The sequence below is a fragment of the Neopsephotus bourkii genome, unplaced genomic scaffold, assembly GCF_033783945.1.
Source record: "Neopsephotus bourkii isolate Nb327-2 ecotype Australia unplaced genomic scaffold, CSIRO-AGI_Nbou_v1 NB_463, whole genome shotgun sequence".
Taxonomy (NCBI): domain Eukaryota; kingdom Metazoa; phylum Chordata; class Aves; order Psittaciformes; family Psittacidae; genus Neopsephotus; species Neopsephotus bourkii.
The window spans coordinates 223,147-240,732 of record NW_026900965.1 but is presented as its reverse complement, the minus strand read 5'-3'; the positions used below and the strand labels follow the sequence as shown (position 1 = coordinate 240,732).

The 17,586-nt window shown below is 49.3% G+C and overlaps 1 long non-coding RNA gene and 2 other non-coding genes across 4 annotated transcripts in view; all 3 read right to left on the bottom strand.

Moving 5' to 3' along the window:
- Positions 1–17,586, bottom strand: part of LOC133210459 (uncharacterized) — a 103,377-nt gene that overhangs the window by 52,603 nt on the left and 33,188 nt on the right. The gene's annotated exons all lie outside the window — the stretch shown is intronic.
- On the bottom strand, positions 12,843–12,914 carry TRNAQ-CUG (transfer RNA glutamine (anticodon CUG)). Its single transcript has one exon. It is a non-coding gene; the product is annotated as a tRNA-Gln (tRNA).
- Positions 16,030–16,111, bottom strand: TRNAS-AGA (transfer RNA serine (anticodon AGA)). Its single transcript has one exon. It is a non-coding gene; the product is annotated as a tRNA-Ser (tRNA).

Below are 17,586 nucleotides of genomic sequence, written 5' to 3'. Positions count from 1 at the left end.
CAGTTTGTCCTGTTTCCCAAAGAACTGGGTCCCAAGGGAGTTACAAAGAAGATATAAGTGATTCAAGGCAGCTGTCCTATTTGATTGGCCTCACCTGTTTGCTAGCAAGGAAAGCTGGCTGTCAGGAAGCCAAGGGAGGTGTGTTCCTTGAGGATGGATATTCATGCATCAGATGCCTGCCATTTTCTGTTGGATCATGGATAGGTAAATCCCTGCAGATGTCCACAGCTCTATTCTGTGGATTCCTAGCATACAGTTCCAGGATTTGCACTGATCTGTGAACTCCAGATTTGTTTATTTTCTGTGTTGTGATTTTGGCTACTTTTTCAACATCAAAACAATTATGATGCATTGATGTTATGTGGACTTAATCCAGTGGTAATAACTGTAACCCAGGGATAGCTGTATAGGCTGGCACTTGGCACATATCCATGAACACCTGAGATTTCAAACTGGGTTGAGATATCTTCACTGAGCTGTCTATGTGTTCTGAGTTATCAGTAAGACTTCTTTAGCATCTGCAAAATGAGGGGTGATGTGTTTAAACTAAAAGAGAGGAGATTCAGGCTGGACATGAGGAAGAAATGTTTTACAGTGAGGGTGATAAAATCCTGGTACAGGTACAGGGTACCAGATACATGGTGACTGCCCCATCCCTGGAGACACTCAAGGCCAGGTTGGATGTGGTTCCTGGCAACCTGCTCTACTTGAAGTTGTTCATGCTCATTGTAAGGGGCTTGGACTAGATAACCTCTGAAGGGCCTTTTCAGTCCAAAATATTATATGATTGTATAATACTTTAGTGTAACTTCCTCCATTCTATTTATGCATTTCAAGCCATCTTTTGATTTTTTTTTGTGAAATAGATTCACTTGGTTCTGTGTCAGAGGTTGTGATTTGAAGTGTATATCCCTAATATTTGTGAAACCAGGCCCAAAGACATTGTGCACACTTTTCTCTCTCCTTTTAGACAGTGACAGAACTGCCTTTGAGCACCCACATCATGAGTGCATGTGCATTTTACTGTTAAAACAACTCTCTTCAGTAGAGAGGAACTCATACCTTGATCTCAGACAAAAAAACATTTACAATGACCCTTTGACAGAACAATTTCCATTGAACATCCCACTGGGAACACTTGTAGAAGAGTGATGGTGGCTCAGTGAGGGGCAATTGGTGAGCTGGGTGAGTATTGCAGAGGTGGGGGAGGTTGGAGGGCTCGGCATTTCAGGGAATTGCTCAACACATTGGTATGGGGAAAGGGGGATGGCACTGAACAGAGACAGAAGGCAGGGCTGGGACAACTGGGAGCAATAAGCTGTCACCACCAGACAACTGAGGAGCACCCATCTCTTCTGGAAAGCATGAGTGGAAGTTTGGGGTTTACACAGGCAGGCTATAAGGCACCACTGAAGCAGTGGGGTCTGGTGCAGTGGGAATTGGTCTGGGGCAGGATGGACTTTGTGGAGAAGCTGGGTGCCATCTCAGTGCAGCTGGACTGCTGGGGGCCTCCAGTCTTGGCCAGATTGTTGTCAGGTAAAGTGAGGTGGTGAAGGCTGTGTTTCAAGACAGAGCAGCAGCACCTGAGCCTAGGGCACACAGTGGAGGAGGGCAGTTCCAAGGCTGGGTTAGCAGTGGTGTGTGGAGCAGACTGATACATCTTTGTTCAGGCACTGTGGGTAACATATTCAGATAAAGTGGGAGACCTGCTGAGGGGTCCCCTGATGCTGTTGGTCCATTTCCCTGAACAGGTCAGACGAATCTCTGTTCCAGCAGGACTGTTCAGTGAAGGGTCCTTATAAAGGGATTCTGATAGACTGGTCTCACACAAGGGTCTTGGCTTTCCTGGAGCATTGATATAAAAATCAAACACTAAGGGTTGAGAAAATCTGCCCCCCTTTTCATGTGACAAGGCACCTTTGCCGTGCAGAATCCCAGGAGTCTGGGTGTTTCCTCTGCACACCCTGCAATGACCAGAAAGAAACCCAAGGAGGGCAAGGCATGGAAAGATCCTGCAGTGGATCAGCACCCATCTCCTTTTCTTGAGAGGACACATCAAAAGGGCTGCTGGATGAAAACTTTTATTCCTTCCTTTATTTTCCTGTAACCACACTCCAGTCTTCTGCTCTGATCATCCCCACAGGAGGGCCACTTAGAATTCTTGCAACACCTCCACCTCTAATAGCCTCAGCAGGCCCAGTTAGTACCCCAGGGAACTTTACTCCTGTGACCTTCACACATGTAATTTTTACCCAAGGGGTCCACAGAACAAGTAAACTGTAACATGGTTTTCCTTGCAGCTTATTCTGCGCACAGTCATTCGGATGGCTAATAGGAGAAACAGTCATTGTGAAAGAATTTTGCTAGACTTCAAGTTTTTAATGAGCATATGATGCAGACTTCAAGTTTTTAATGAGCATATTCTTGTTTCAGGCCTGATGGTGTAAATTAATATACTCCAAATGAACTCAGTAATCATCATTTTTCCATAGGGGCAGATGCTGTCAAAAAACCCCAAACAATTTTATCTTTGTGGTCAAGCATCTCATGGACTATGTGCCTTCGAGTGTTTCAGGTAAATCCGTCTGTGATAAAATAGTCCCTCTCACCATTTTCAGAAACCACACTGCATAGCAAATCCGGTGACAACTCCAATTCCCTCTGGTGCTGTTTTTGTAAAATCACCTGCATATGCAGATGTGAGGCAAAATACATAGGTGTAACAAAAATCATGACATACATAAAACTATTAAAAAAAAAAAAAAAGGCACCCAAACTAAACCCAAAAAACACTTTTAACATTATGAAGGTGGGTTTTCAAACTCTTTCTCTTGACTATAAGATACACCAACACAACCAACCCTGGACACATTCCTAGAGACAGGCATGTGATGAAGCACTCCATAGGCAGATAGGAAAAGCCTCACGCTCGCAGGCCCTCGTTCTCATGGATGACTTCAACCACCCTGACATCTGTTGGAATGATGGTATGACCCAGCACAAGCAATCCAGGAGGTTCCTCGATTGTGTGGAAGACAACTTCCTTCTGCAAGTAATAGAGGAACGAAGAAGGAGAGGTGCCATGCTTGACCTCCTGCTCACCAACAGGGAAGGGCTCATTGGAAATGTGGCACTGCAGGGCAGCCTTGGATGCAGCGACCACGAGATGGTCGAACTCGAGATACTCAGGACAGTGAGAAGAGCGTGCAGCAAGCTCACTGCCCTTGACTTCAAGAGAGCAGACTTTGGCCTCTTCAGGAACCTGCTTAGTCAGGTTCCATGGGATATAGCCCTAGAGGGCAGGGGGGCCCAAGACTCTTGGTTGATATTCAAGGATCACCTGCTACAAGCTCAGGAGTGTTGCATCCCAACTAGAAGGAAGTGCAGCAGGAGGGCCAGGAGACTTCCTTGGATGGATAAGGAGCTGCTGAGGAAAATTCAAATGAAAAAAGAGCTTTATAGAAAGTGGAAGCTAGGACAGGCAACCTGGGAAGAGTACAGGGTTATTGTCCGGGAAGCTAGGGACCAGGTCAGGAAAGCTAAGGCCCAGTGAGAATTAAACTTGGCTAGGAATATTAAGGATAACAGGAAGGGATTCTACAGGTACCTAGCAAATAAAAAACAGATTAGGGAGAACGTAGGCCCCCTCAGGAAGCTCTCGGGTGAGCTAGCTGCACAGGATTTGGAGAAGGTTGAGGTTCTGAATGACTTCTTTACCTCAGTCTTCTCTAGCAAAGGCTCTGACAGCACCACCCAAGTCTTGGAAGGCAGACACAGGGACTGTGAGAATGAAGACCTTGGGCCCACTGTAGGAGAGGAACTGTTTCGAGACCATCTTAAAAATCTGAACGTGCACAAGTCCATGGGTCCTGATGAAATCCATTCCGCAGGTCCTGAAGGAGCTGGCAAATGAAGTTGCTAAGCTGCTGGCCATCATATTTGAAAAATCATGGCAGTCAGGTGAAGTTCCCGACAACTGGAAAAAGGGAAATATAACCCCCATTTTCAAGAAGGGGAAAATGGATGACCAGGGCAATTACAGACCAGTCAGTCTCACCTCTGTGCCTGGCAACATCTTGGAGCAGATTCTCCTGGAAGGCATGCTAAGGCACATGAAAAACAACAAGGTGCTTGGTGACAGCCAGCATGGCTTCACCAAGGGGAAATCCTGCCTGACCAATTTGGTGGCCTTCTATGATGGGGCTACAGAACTGATGGACAGCGGTAAAGCAGTTGATGTCATCTACCTGGACTTGTGTAAAGCGTTCGACACTGTCCCACACGACATCCTTGTCTCTAAATTGGAGAGACATCAATTTGATGAATGGACCACTCGGTGGATAAAGAACTGGCTGGATGGCCACACACAAAGAGTTGTGGTCAATGGCTCAGTGTCCAGCTGGAGACCAGTAACGAGTGGTGTCCCCCAGGGATCGGTGTTGGGACCGGTCTTGTTCAACATCTTCGTTGCTGACATGGACAGTGGGATTGAGTGTGCCCTCAGCAAGTTTGCCGATGACACCAAGCTGTGTGGCTCGGTTGATATGCTGGAGGGAAGGAATGCCATCCAGAGGGACCTTGACACGCTTGTGAGGTGAGCTGATGCCAACCTCATGAAGTTTAACCATGCCAAGTGCAAGGTCCTACACCTGGGTCGGGGCAATCCCAGGTACAGCTACAGGCTGGGCAGAGAAGAGATTCAGAGCAGCCCAAGGAGAAGGACTTGGGGGTGCTGGTCGATGAGAAAATGAACATGAGCCGGCTTCAGTGTGCGCTCGCAGCCCAGAAACCAACCGTATCCTGGGCTGCATCAAAAGGAACGTGACCAGCAGGTCGGAGGAGGTGATCCTGCCCCTTTATTCTGCTCTCGTGAGACCTAACCTGGAGCACTGTGTGCAGTTCTGGTGTCCTCAACATAAAAAGGACATGGAACTGTTGGAACAAGTCCAGAGGAGGCCACGAGAATGATCAGGGGACTGGAGCACCTCTCATATGAAGATCGGCTGAGAAAGTTGGGGCTGTTCAGCCTGGAGAAGAGAAGGCTGCGTGGAGACCTCATAGCAGCCTTCCAGTATCTGAAGGGGGCATATAGGGATGCTGGGGAGGGACTCTTCATTAGGGACTGTAGTGATAGGACAAGGGGTAATGGGTTAAAACTTAAACAGGGGAAGTTTAGATTGGATATAAGGAGGAAATTCTTTCCTGTTAGGGTGGTGAGGCACTGGAATGGGTTGCCCAGGGAGGCTGTGAATGCTTCATCCCTGGCAGTGTTCAAGGCCAGGCTGGATGAGGCCTTGGGTAATATGGTTTAGAGCGAGGTGTCCCTGTCTATGGCAGGGGGGTTGGAGCTTGATGATCTTGAGGTCCTTTCCAACCCTAACTATTCTATGATTCTATGATTCTATATGATGAAGATACAAACAAACCACTACATGAGCACCGTAAGATAAGATCAAAGGTGGCAGTGATGGCACATGTCCAAGAATTAAACAGACAAATACTAGGTAGGACAAATTAAGCTTGTGTAAAAAAATATTTGATAGTTAGACAAGGAGGCAAATAAGTATTTGTATAAATGAAGAAAAAGGCAGAACAAAATTTAGTGGGTACTGAGCTAACCAAGTTACGAAGAATGCAAGTGTCTTGCACACACAGACTTTTTTCTTTCAACAAATGAATAATTATAGGAACATTGGGAATATTTGCCAGATTTCAATTTTACAAAAGCATTTTGAGCAACTTAATTAATGGATTAAAATTCAGGAAAAATGTTGATGTTTGCCAGGTTTGTATTTTTTTTATTTCCAAACATTTTCTTTCACAGTACGTCAATACATGTTTTTAAAATAAGGTACTAATTTTAAGACATTAAGTGTCTATGAACAAGCTAAAACATTTTGCTTCAGGATGAGTGACAGCAACTAACCATAGCCATGTACATACTGTGTTGCTGAGGTTATAGGATGGGACTGAGTGCAGGTATTAGAAAACAAAGGGGAGATTAAACACTTCTGGAAGACTATTTTGGTGAAAAGAGCCAAACCTTGCCTTCACCCAAGGTTCAAACCTATTATCTATATCCCTGTTACAGACAGCACCTCTGGAAAGTAATTGTTCACCTTTGGACACTGATCTATCTGTTCTGGTATGCAAGACCAATGTCCAGGCCCTCCCTGGTCTGAGGTTCAACCAACTGCACAGGGCATGGGAAAATTCTAGGCAAGACATGAGACACTGCTGGACACAGTGGTTACCAAAAGCTAGTGAGCTGTGTGAGGGGTGGCTGAGGTTCACAGGTGATTAAGGAGGTGTGGTGTGAGAAGTGGCCAGACTTCACAGGTAAGAGATGGGAGTTTGAGGACCTTTCAGGGTATGGAGTAGGCTGACTTGTAACCACACCAAATGATGCCATGTAAATCTGAGGTGATCTGTGTAACAGTTGTAGTAAGAAATACAAAACTTGGGTATAGGTATAACAGAATTAGGACAAAGAAGGAGTATTTTTAGGGGAAAGTTGGGTTCATTTTGGATGGAGACAGGGACAGAAAAAGAGCAGTGAGGCAGGGTGGAGCAAGCCTGGCAAACAGAAAAGGATGGGAACATAACGAGACAGGTCAGGTATAAACATGCTGCTGGTCAGTAACCTTCTCTGGCCAAAACTTGTGCCTGATCTCCAAAATATGACTCACTGAACTCTGTTCCTAACCCTCTTCTATATTGGTGTTCTGTGTATGACACTGGGTATGCGATTTGCTGGTGAGCTTCAGGCTGGACTAGCCTATGGGTAGGAGGAGACCAGCATCTGGACAGAGCCCCAGTAAGAGATGGTCCAGGGTCTGGGCATGGGTCCTGGATGGTGCCTGTGTTGATCTGTATGGAAGGCTGCATGAGTGCTGTGTATGCGTGCCTATTCTGGAAATATGGGCTTAGCCTCACCTCTGGCTGCATCTGGGAAATGGGCAAAAGCAGTAGTCTTGCCTTCAGTAAACCAGGAGGACAGCTCTCCTTAAAGTTCACTCTATTCATCTTTTCTTAACACAGTCTTCATATGCAATGTCTTCACTTTTGGAGATGTTCGTTCCCAGTGACTATAGATGAAACTAATGAAGAGTTGAACAGCTCTGCTGGAAACAACTGATATTATGTATAGTGACCTAGTCAAGTGGTTTCACCAGGCTGGAGCCACTGCAAGAAAGATAGATCAGAGGGATAAAGTTACTAGAGAAAGTGTCGTGGTTTAAACCCATCCAGACAGCTTGTTCACTCACTCCCAGTGAGTGGTGCCGGGCTGGAAACAGTTGAGGCCCCTGTCCCCCCCGAGGGGCTCCCCCCTTCCCTGCTCCCAGAGGGATGGGGAGGAGAATCAAAAGAATGCAACTCCCACGGGTTGAGACAAGAACAGTTCAGAAACCAACGTACAACACAAAACACCTCCACTACCTCCAACGACAACAATGATAACAGAAAATAACAAGGGAAGAGAATACGATACCACCCGCTGAAAAATGAGTCTGACCCATAAGACCCCATGTCCTTCCAGGTAACTCCCAGTTACATCCTGGGCATGATGTGCTGTGGTATGGAATACCTCTTTGGTCAGTTTGGGCCAGGTTTCCTGTCTCTGCTTCCTCCCTGCTTCCCATCCTCCCTGGCAGCACATGAGACTCACAAAGTCTTTGGCCAAACCAAAACATCATTGTTATCAGCTCTGTTCCCAGGCTGAAAGTCAAAACACAGCACTGCACCAGCTACCAAGAAGGAGAAAAATGACTGCTACTGCAAAACCCATGACAGGAAGCTACATCCATTGGGTCAACAGATGTCATTGTTACCATTATACTAAAAAGGAATCTAGACATTCCAGTGCTCCCTATCAGCAAAGCCAAATCATACCTTTGGTAAGTGTTGTAAAGTGGAGAGTTTTATTTAGAGTTAAGTCATGGTTATTAGGCATTGATGCATTACTTCGCAGCTGTCAGAACACAAGACCAGAAAAATTGCAAAGTGCAGCTATCAACAGAAATGGTTATTTCTGCAAGGATCCATGAAACTATGGCCTTGGGCAAGATGGTGGACAAAAGAAGTGTCTAAGGAGTAATTTCAGAATTCTAGTGAATCAAATTAAACCAAAGCCAGAACAGCGGTCAGGATGTTTCTAATCATGGTCATCATATACAAAATTTAAAAACCTAGCAAAAGAGGAATAAACAGTTCAGAAACATGCCCATATTCCAAGGGCAAATCAGTCATTATTGATATTGCTTCTAGTACAAAGGTGTGCAGCAGCAGAAGGCAGAGCACGGCACAGAGCTCCCCTCCACTATTAAAACCTTGCCATATGTAGACAACACAGTGCCCACTGTGAAAGCTATAAGGCATAGCACTGATGTAATAAGGGCAGCATCTAAGCAAGCTGGAATCACATTCACACTGTCCCAGGAAAACGTGGTTATGAGGTTTTCCATCTAGTTGCATTAAAAAGGCTCTTTGGGAGGAATGAGCCTCTGAGTTCTGGCATTCCTGGCATTCCTGAGTCCAGGGCAGCATGTTCACTCAAGTCCACAGCACAGTAGCTCATATTTGCCTGGAGTTCAGGGGTTTCCCCAATTCTTTCACATCATGATGACTCCCAGATGCTCTGGAGACTGATCCAATGTCCCACTGAAGACTGAAATGTATGGAATGGGCCACCCCATCTCTGAGTCAGGAAAAGAGAGGTGAGGTTCTGGCTCCCTGCCCTGAGCCTCTCCTCAAAAGCAGGCCATACAGGTCAATGGCCTCTAGCAAGAAGTTGCTGAGCAAAACAGGTCAATGGGTCTCTTTCAGGGAAGGATGCAGCATCTCTTTGATCATGCTTCTATGCGTAGATTTCCTTCCTTCCCACGAGTTCTTGACATCCCAATGTGAGCCCAGATCTCTTGATGGAAGAAGCCTTAGGGGCTGGTTAAGTCATCAAAGGACATAAGTATGAAGATCCCAAGGAAAAGTTACTTGAAAGAGACCTGTTTAGCAAACTGGTCTGGTATCTCTGGTTTTCAATCTCCCTTTGTTATATGGGCTTGTGGGTGGAAAAAAACAGGCTGTGGCTGATACTGATAAGCTGTAAGCATTGTTCTCGTGGCCATCATTCCTGCCTGCAAAGGGCACCCTCCTTGAGCAGGTACTAGAGCCTCCAGAAGAATGTCTTTCAGTATGCCCCAGGTCTCAGCATCCCTTATCTCTGAGGCCATTTTCCAAGGGATCACACACGGTAGCGCCTTAAACAGCCAGTAGCCTGCCTTTCTACAGTGTAGGGTCCTGACTCTACTTTTTACCTACCCTACACCTCTCAAGGCTAAGAATTCTACCAAGAAATGATTGCTGCTGACCAGGCTACCTCCTGACTTGACCTTTTTGGTAAGTTCTTCTGCACTAGAAAGGAGCAGGTTTAGCAGTATCTCCCCTCTGGTCGAATTCTCCATCACCTCTACTAGGAAGTCTTCCACGACAGACTCCAGTAGTTTCCTAGACTGCTTTTGGTTGGCTGTGTTGCTTTGTCAGCAGACATCTTGGTGATTGAAGTACCTTGTCGGGATCAGGACCTAAGAAGAGGCGATGCTTCCTAAGGCTTTGCCACAGACAGTTTTTACTGCCCACAAGCTCAGGTAACAAAGGGAGATTGAAAATGACAGATAGCAGACCAGTGTGTCAGGCAGCTCTCCTTCAAGCAACTTCTCCATGGGATGTCCACAGTTATGGCCCTTGATGACTAAACCAAGCCCTAAGGCATCTTCCAACCAGGGGCCTGGGCTCAACTTGGGAAGTGGGGAACCTGCTGAAAACAAGGAAATCAGCACGTAGGAGGGTGATCAAAGAGATGCCGCATCCTTCCTGAAAGAGAAACACATGCTCATTCACCTGTTTGACTCTTTGATGAAACCGGCACCTGAAGCTGTGAGCTCTGGTGTCCCTGACACACCTGAGATCAGGGCATCGTCTCCACAGAAGTCCAAAGCAGCGTGGCTCATGTTGGCCTGCAATTCAGGGGTTTTCCCAACTCTTCCACATCACAAGGACTCCCAGCAGCTGCACGGGGACACTGATCCAATGTCCCTTTGTAATTTGAAATGCATGGAATTGGCCACCCCATTCCTGACCCAGAAAAATGGTCTACGACCTTCTGGGCCCCTGCCCCGCACCTCTCCTCAAAAGCAGGCCATCCAGGCTTCTGGTCTCTGAGATGCCCTTGCTGAGCAAAACAGGTCAATTTGGGTGTGGGTCTCAATCAGGGAAGATCGCGGGTGACTCTTTCATCACAAAACTAGGCCGTGGTAGAGGCTGATGAGCATACGCAAGGTGCTCATGGCCATCACTCCTTCCCGCAGAAATGTTCCTTATGGCGCACAATGGTCCTTCCTTGCTGTTGAGATTTGCCACATCCCCGCAGAGCTGAGTTTCACCTCACGGATGGGTTTGTGCAGTCTTGACCTTCTGATTGAGCTTACTCAGAGTCTCCTCTCTGTGTCCCTACAATGACCCGTGAGGAGCATGTCTCTCCAATGTTATCCGTACTGCCTGATAGGAAAGCACTTGAGGTGACCTCATAACTGAGTTTGACCGTGACTGATAGCCGCGCTCACCACTAATAAGGCAAAGGATGGAAACACGCTCTAAATATCCCTCTGCACATGCCTGAGACATCTGAGTTGATCGATCTTATGAAGGTGGGGCACAGATGAGTAATTCTGATATTCAGTGACAGAAAGCGGGAGCACGGTAAATCAGATGAAAGAGGCAAGGGCTTCATCGCCAGCGGGGCCTTGGCAAGCAGCAACTACTAGGTGTTCAGATGCTTCATGAGCAAGGAATGTTGGTTCCCCCCAGGGCTCTGGAACACAGCATAAAAGCCTGCTCTACTCCAGGCTCTGCATCTTCCTCTCTTGCTTCCCTTTCCTCTAAGAACAAGGTAAGCCTGAGTCTGCTCTGTCTCTCTCTGTGGGCTGAAGTGCTGTGCTGGTGGCTGCTCAGGCTGATATGGGGCTGCCTCTGCTTGGTCCTGCAAGGGAAACAGTCAAGCCTTGAGACCCCTGTCCTTCTCATGGAGGTGGCTGGGGGGAGCTGGGAAGAGGAGGGTTTTCCAAGCAGAAAGGATCAGGGGGGCTCAGATGCAGGGATGTCTGCCCACCAGAAGTTGCATGTCCATCAGATTGTCTCTAACCAAATGGCCAAGTGCATGCAATGCTCTCTTCAATGCAGTACTGTTTGCTCTGGAGATGGGCTGTGCTCAGCCACTCCACAGGGGCTTTAACCCCAGTGAAATGGGACCTATTACAAAAGGGGCCAGCCTCCCATTTCCAGGCAAGCTGCTGGGCCAGGGAGGACTCTGGATGTTGCAGAGTCACTGCGTGTATTTAAAACAAGATCTGCGCACAGAGAGAGCTGAAGAAGACGAGGACACGCTAATATTGAGGTTTGTGCTCCCTGCCTGCTCTGTGTTTCAGCTTTGCCTCGCTCACCAAGAGATGTCTTGCTTCAGACCATGTCCCCCACGCCCCTGCGGCACCTCTGGCCCAACGCCACTTGCAAGCAGCTGCAGTGAGCCCTGTTTCGCCCGCTGTGCTGACTCAACGGTGTTCATTGAGGCCTCCCCGGTGGTGGTGACCCTGCCGGGCCCCATCCTCACCTCTTTCCCGCAGAGCACAGCCGTGGGATCCTCTCTGTCAGCTGCTGTTGGGAGCTCTCTCAGCACTGGCGGGGTTCCCATCTCTTCTGGGGGCTCCCTTGGTCTGGGGGGGTCAGGCCTGTGTCTGCCTCCTCCCCGCTGCACTTTGAACTGCTGAAGCTGGCGGATCATCCCATTGGGAGCCAGAAGTAAGACATGCTCCCTGTATGAGCAGGAGCAGGGCCACGGCTTCCAGCTGGGCTGGGTGTCCTCTTCCCACCTGGCAGGAGGGTCCTGTGCCCGCTGCTCCTCCCTGCAGGAAAGGCCTTGCTCTACCTTCCCTGGCTTTGCTTTGCTCTGAGCCCCTGAGAGAAAGGGCTCCTTCTCTTCTGCTTTGCTGAACCTCCTACTGATGTGGGGAGGGTTCTGGAGTCAGGGCCTGCTCTTGGTGGCCTGGGAATACCACCAGCTGGAGCAGAATGGGAAGAGTGAAGCCCTTTCTGTGGACCTTGTCCTTTGGAAACGGGCCATTCTCTGTGCCTCCCCGAACCCTGCAGACGTCTTTCTTGGTCTCTGTTCTGTGCCCCTGCATTTGCTCCTTCTGATTAAAGACTGTGTGCAGCATATCTGGAGAGTCGTGCTGGTTTGTTCTCCTCCTCCCTCACTTAACTACCTGCTGTGCAAGGAGAGATCTGCTGTCTCTCCTGACAGCCAAGCGTGGACTACTGCCATATTTTGCTGGAGCTCCCTGCATTGATCGAGGATCAAAATTAAACAAGTTGGCAAAGAGAAACAGAAAAGCCTCAGAGAAACTGAGAGAGCAAGAAGCTGTGGACAGAGTTGGAACTCTGGCTACTGCCAGAGGCACTGAAGAGCAAAGATGGGAGAAGGTTGCTCAGGGAGTTTTAGATTCTCCATCTTTGAAGATGCCCAGCATAGAACCAGACAAGGCCAGGAAAAATATCCCCTGCTTGGCCTGGACTTGGACTTCGTGACCTCCACCTCAGGTGCTGAGTTATTTGGTGAGAAACTGCTGGATGCCCCCATGCAGGAACAGCCAACAAGTGCAAGGAAGCACCGAGGGTGCAGGGGCCAATGATCCAGATCAGAGTGCGTTGACACAATTGACCCAACAGCAAAAGCAAGGCTGTCAAGGTGCAAGCATGCTGAGAAAGCCCTGAGGCAGCCAAAACCTTGCACAAGGTCCCACTGAGATTTGAACTCAGATCGCTGGATTCAGAGTCCAGAGTGCTCACCATTACACCATGGGACCTCTAGGCACATGCTGGATAGGTCTCTCCCCTGCAGCCACCCTCGCTGAGACATATGCTCCTGGCTCAGCCTGCCAGTCTCTCCATCTCCCTAGCCATCAGTCATCAAGAGCAGCATTCTTTCAGGGACACTGGCCACTTCTCAATCACAGAAGAGGAAGTGGCACAGCATTTTGTGCAAGCCTCGTAGACCCTCTCCTAAAACACACAGGCTGGTATCCCCTGAGAATCTTCCTTTTGCCTGATGAAACCTGCTTAACATCTTCAACACTCGTACCTCAAAGCGTACGTTCACAGCCCAGTGATCGGTGGTTCGGTGCTTTTATTTGTGGGTTCTGCTGGCGTTTTCCCCCTTCAACCCCGCGTGTTGGACAGCCTCTCAATCTGCCACTCTAAGTCATGGCCTGTCCTGTTTCCCACCTTGTACCTCATACTAAACAGCTTTTGCCCAGATACCCTTACTCTCAGTTGCACTTCTAGCCAAGCTCCTGACCTTGACAAATGAGGCAATCGTGACAGAGGGCAGTGGACGTGGTTCAACTGCAAGACCAGCTAGTAGGAGGACCCAAAGCAGTTTGTTATGTGTTGCACAAGCTGGGCTGCCTTCCTCTGCTGGGGCAGTCTAGGCTGACTTCAAACCCTGTGCTTTCTTTCAGGGATACACTGTCCCCTTGCGCCCCAGGTTGGCCTCTCCCTCACGGAGAACACTGTTCGCTCTCCTGAAAGGGCTCCAGACTCAGGTGCATTTTGCTGTGAGCCTGAGCAGAGGGACTTTCCCTCATGCCTTGGGACCAGCGCATTGCCCACCAAAGAAGAGTCCGTGCACACAGTGGAAAGTAGCTCCTTGCACAGTGCAGAATGCACTGTGACCCCCTGAAATGCCTTCCAAACAGCAGGATTGATAGAGGGCAAAGTTGAAGCAGGGCCAGCCCCAGAGCTAGAGCAGGCAGCTCAGTGCCTGAGGCCTAGTGGAACTGGAGTCAGATACCCAACGTGAAGGGGAATGCACTTTGACTACCTGAAATGCCTTCCAACCAGCAGGACTGAGAGAGGGTAAAGCTGAAGCACGGCTGGCTCCAGAGCTGGAGCAGGCACCTCAGTGCCTGAGCTCTGGTGGAACTCGAGTGAGATACCCAACAGCAAGGAGAATCCCCATGTCCTCTGGGCACCTGCCCAGTGCTTCACAACACCCTGAGAATCAATCAGTGGTCCAAAGCACCCCCTGCACTCTGCTTTTCCCAAGCTGGGCCATCCTCAAAGACCTGCTTGGCTTGGAGGAGCCCATACAGCTAGCCACAAGGCAAGGCAGCAGAGGAGAGTGGCTCCAGTGACCCATGGTACCTGAACGTCCTAAGGGAAGATGGGCTCCTCTGGAACAGGAGAAGCAAGGCACCCTGGAGCCAGGCTGAAGAAAAGCTTGTCTGCATTGGCCAGGATTCGAATGTGGGCCAAATGCTTGGAAGGCAGCTAATGCTCTCAGCTACACCACCCATGCTCTTGGGACCAATACTGCCTCCTGCTCCTACACTTGCCAATCCGCCTGCCTCACTCTGCCAGGTCACAAAGTGGCCTGTCTACTGCTCCTCCACGTAAGCGCCTGGCCAGTCCCTTCCAGTCCTCCTTGCAGTCCCCTTCATGCAAAGGACTTCAAGCTGCTGGGATGTCTGTGTTTGTTCCCTGGGACTGACATCTTGGATGCGGACACTCGCGCTGCTGGGTGCTGGTAACAGTGCCTCTTTCAGACTACGTTCATTCCTGTACCGGCTCCGCAGGTACTGTGCCTTTGTGGCTACGCACCTTTGGTGGTATAATCACAGACAAACCCCCAGCCAGCTGCCCACTCCTTCCCAGACTCTGGGGATGGATGCAGAGCACTGAAAACAGAATGGGCCAAGACAAACATGACTTCAAAAAACACAGCATAGCAAAAACTCCTATGGGCAAACCAGGCTTACCTTGGCAGGGGAGTCGGGGCATAGAGGGTGTGGAAATTGTTGCTGATTAAAACAGATTCATAAAGTGAGAAACAGAAACACCAACATAAAACACCATCTTTCCTCGCCCCTGTCCAGAGGTCTGTTTTACACATTCACACCACACTCCTTTCCCTGACTTGTACTCCCACCTTGTGCATCCCTAGCCTTGCTGCTACCCGAGAGCCCAGGCCTGCCCCTGACACCATGCAGCTTGCCAGAGAAACCCCTTTTCTCTGTGCCTGGAGCCATTCCTGTCCTGCTCAACACTGCTGGCCAGAGCATGCAGCAACCAGGCAGAGGAGGGAAAAGCCAAAGGGGGACAGAGAAGGCCAGCATGGGGGTGCAGATGTGAGCACACTAAGGTGTCCTTTCCACTGCCCTTTCCTTCTTTATTCCTGCCGAGAATCCCTCTGAGATACTTTCTCCCTTGCAATGATTTCCCCAGCATCAGTGGCATGGCTACAGGGATTCGACCATGTGCCAGCAATGTGTGTTTCTCTCCTCTTTCTGTACGCTCTTCCTGCAAGTGCTTCTCAGAGTTTACTTCTTCCTTAAGCTGCTGAACCATGCAGGCAGGCTACCAGAAGCTCATTCTCTTCTGCTGCTCTAGTAGGGGCAGCTGGGCATGCAACTGAAAGAAGACCTCTGGGAAGCCTCTGGCTCTTTTCTGTCCTCCCCATCAGGGGCGCTGGACGCAGGGGATGGTCTCCTGATACCACAGCCACCGCCCTGTCCTTTTCTGCCAATTCCACATCTTTCCCAGAACAGGAGGGCACAGATCACGCTCACCTCTCATCATCTCATCCTTCAGTTAAATTTGAAAAGCCCCCTTGGAAAGGTGGTTCATTTTTGACCCTGCTGGGGATTGGTTGGGCAGAGTATCCCCACGCCCCAGCCTCCTAAGTTGTACTCAAGAGCCAGCAACAGTGGAGCTCTTTTCATGGCTCATACTCAGCCCAGGTCTGTAGTCTTCACCTCAAATGTCTACCTTGTCAATAGGAGCAGAGTTTACCATTCAACCAGGACAAGACCAAGAGAGGAAGTGCTTCAACTGTCTGCCTGGGCACCAGGCACACTGTGGAGCTGGAAGCCACTGCAGAAACCTGGTCATTTGGTAGCAGCCCAAAAAACAGCTGTTCACCGTAGCTGGCAGGATTCGAACCTGCGCGGGGAAACCCCAATGGATTTCTAGTCCATCGCCTTCACCACTCGGCCACAACTACCTGATGCAGCCCTCTCTGCCCCGCTGATCACAGTGCCTGTGCAATGACACCCGGCTACCAGGGAGTTTCAGGACAATGCTCCACTTCAAGATTTGTAGCTGGGACTGTCACTGCACGTGCAATGAATCAAAGACCTCTCTGTGATATCTCAAGGCACCCCAGAGACGCTGACTGACCCTGTTCAGGAGCCCGCACTGCAGGGACATCCTGGAACTGAATGCAACACTGTCCCTGGCAGCTAAGATCTGAAACAGCTTCTTGTCTCTTGCAGCCTATGGCCTATGGACCAAGGGGAAAAAAGGAGCCTCTCAGAACTGGACTCTCTGTCTGAAGGGGACAAAGCTACTCAAACCTTTTCTAGTTCAACCGTTGCTTAAAGCAAAACAAGCTACAGTCCTTCCTCTGCTGACATTCATAAAACAATCTGCACGGTGAGGTGGTCTGTGGGATTTGTGTTAGCGCAGTGTTGACAGGCTTCCCTGCATTTCAACCTACAAAAGGACCTCGAGTCCATCTCTCAGAGCACCTGAGAATAATTGTGATGACAAAGGCAGAAATGCCTTTGAGGAAGCAGAACTTTTGGAGGATTGAGGCTACAAGCTCTGGCAACGCTGGCTTGCCTGCATCCAGGGCACTGTGTCCTCTGAAGTCCACAGCAGCGTGACTCATGTTAGCCTGCAGTTCAGGGGTTTTCCCAACTCTTCCACATCACAATGACTCCCAGCTGCTCTAGGAGACTGATCCGATGACCCTTTGTAATTTGAAATGCATGGAACTGGCCACCCCATCCCTCACCCAGAACAATGGGCTGTGAGCTTCCAGCTCCCTTCCCCGCACCTCTCCTCAAAAGCACACCATCCAGGCATCTGGTCTCTGGGACACCCTTACTGAGCAAAACAGGTCAATTTGGGTGTGGGTCTCACTCAGGGAAGATTGCGGGCCTCTCTCTCATCACAAAATCAGGCCGTGGTAGAGCCTGACGAACGTAAGCAAGGTGCTCGTGGCTATCACTCCTTCCCGCAGGGAATTTCCTCATAGTGCACAATGATCCTTTCTTCGTGTTGAGGGTACAGAGGGGAGACTGTCCGGCCTGCAGTTCCCAAGGTCTTCCCTTTTTCCCTTTATATATCTGGGGGGGAAGAGGGGGGGGGGGTGTTATGTCCCATTTTCCAGCCCCTGGGTATTTTACCCCTTTGCTGTTTTGAGGGATAGTGGCTTAGCAACTTTTTCTGAGAGTTCCTGGAGGACTCTCGGGTGCATCTCCTCAGTTCCCAAGGGACTTGTGCACTTTCAAGTTCCTGACATGGTCTTGAGCTTCCATCTTCTTCATGTTGGTCACAGCCAGGCCTCCCGTTTGGCCCACCTGAAGTGTGGGGCTACAACTTCTTTCACCTTCCTTTGCTGTTCTATGTACCTGCAGAATGCCTTCTGCTTATTTTTCATGGCCCCAGACAAGTTCAGCGCCAGCTATGCTT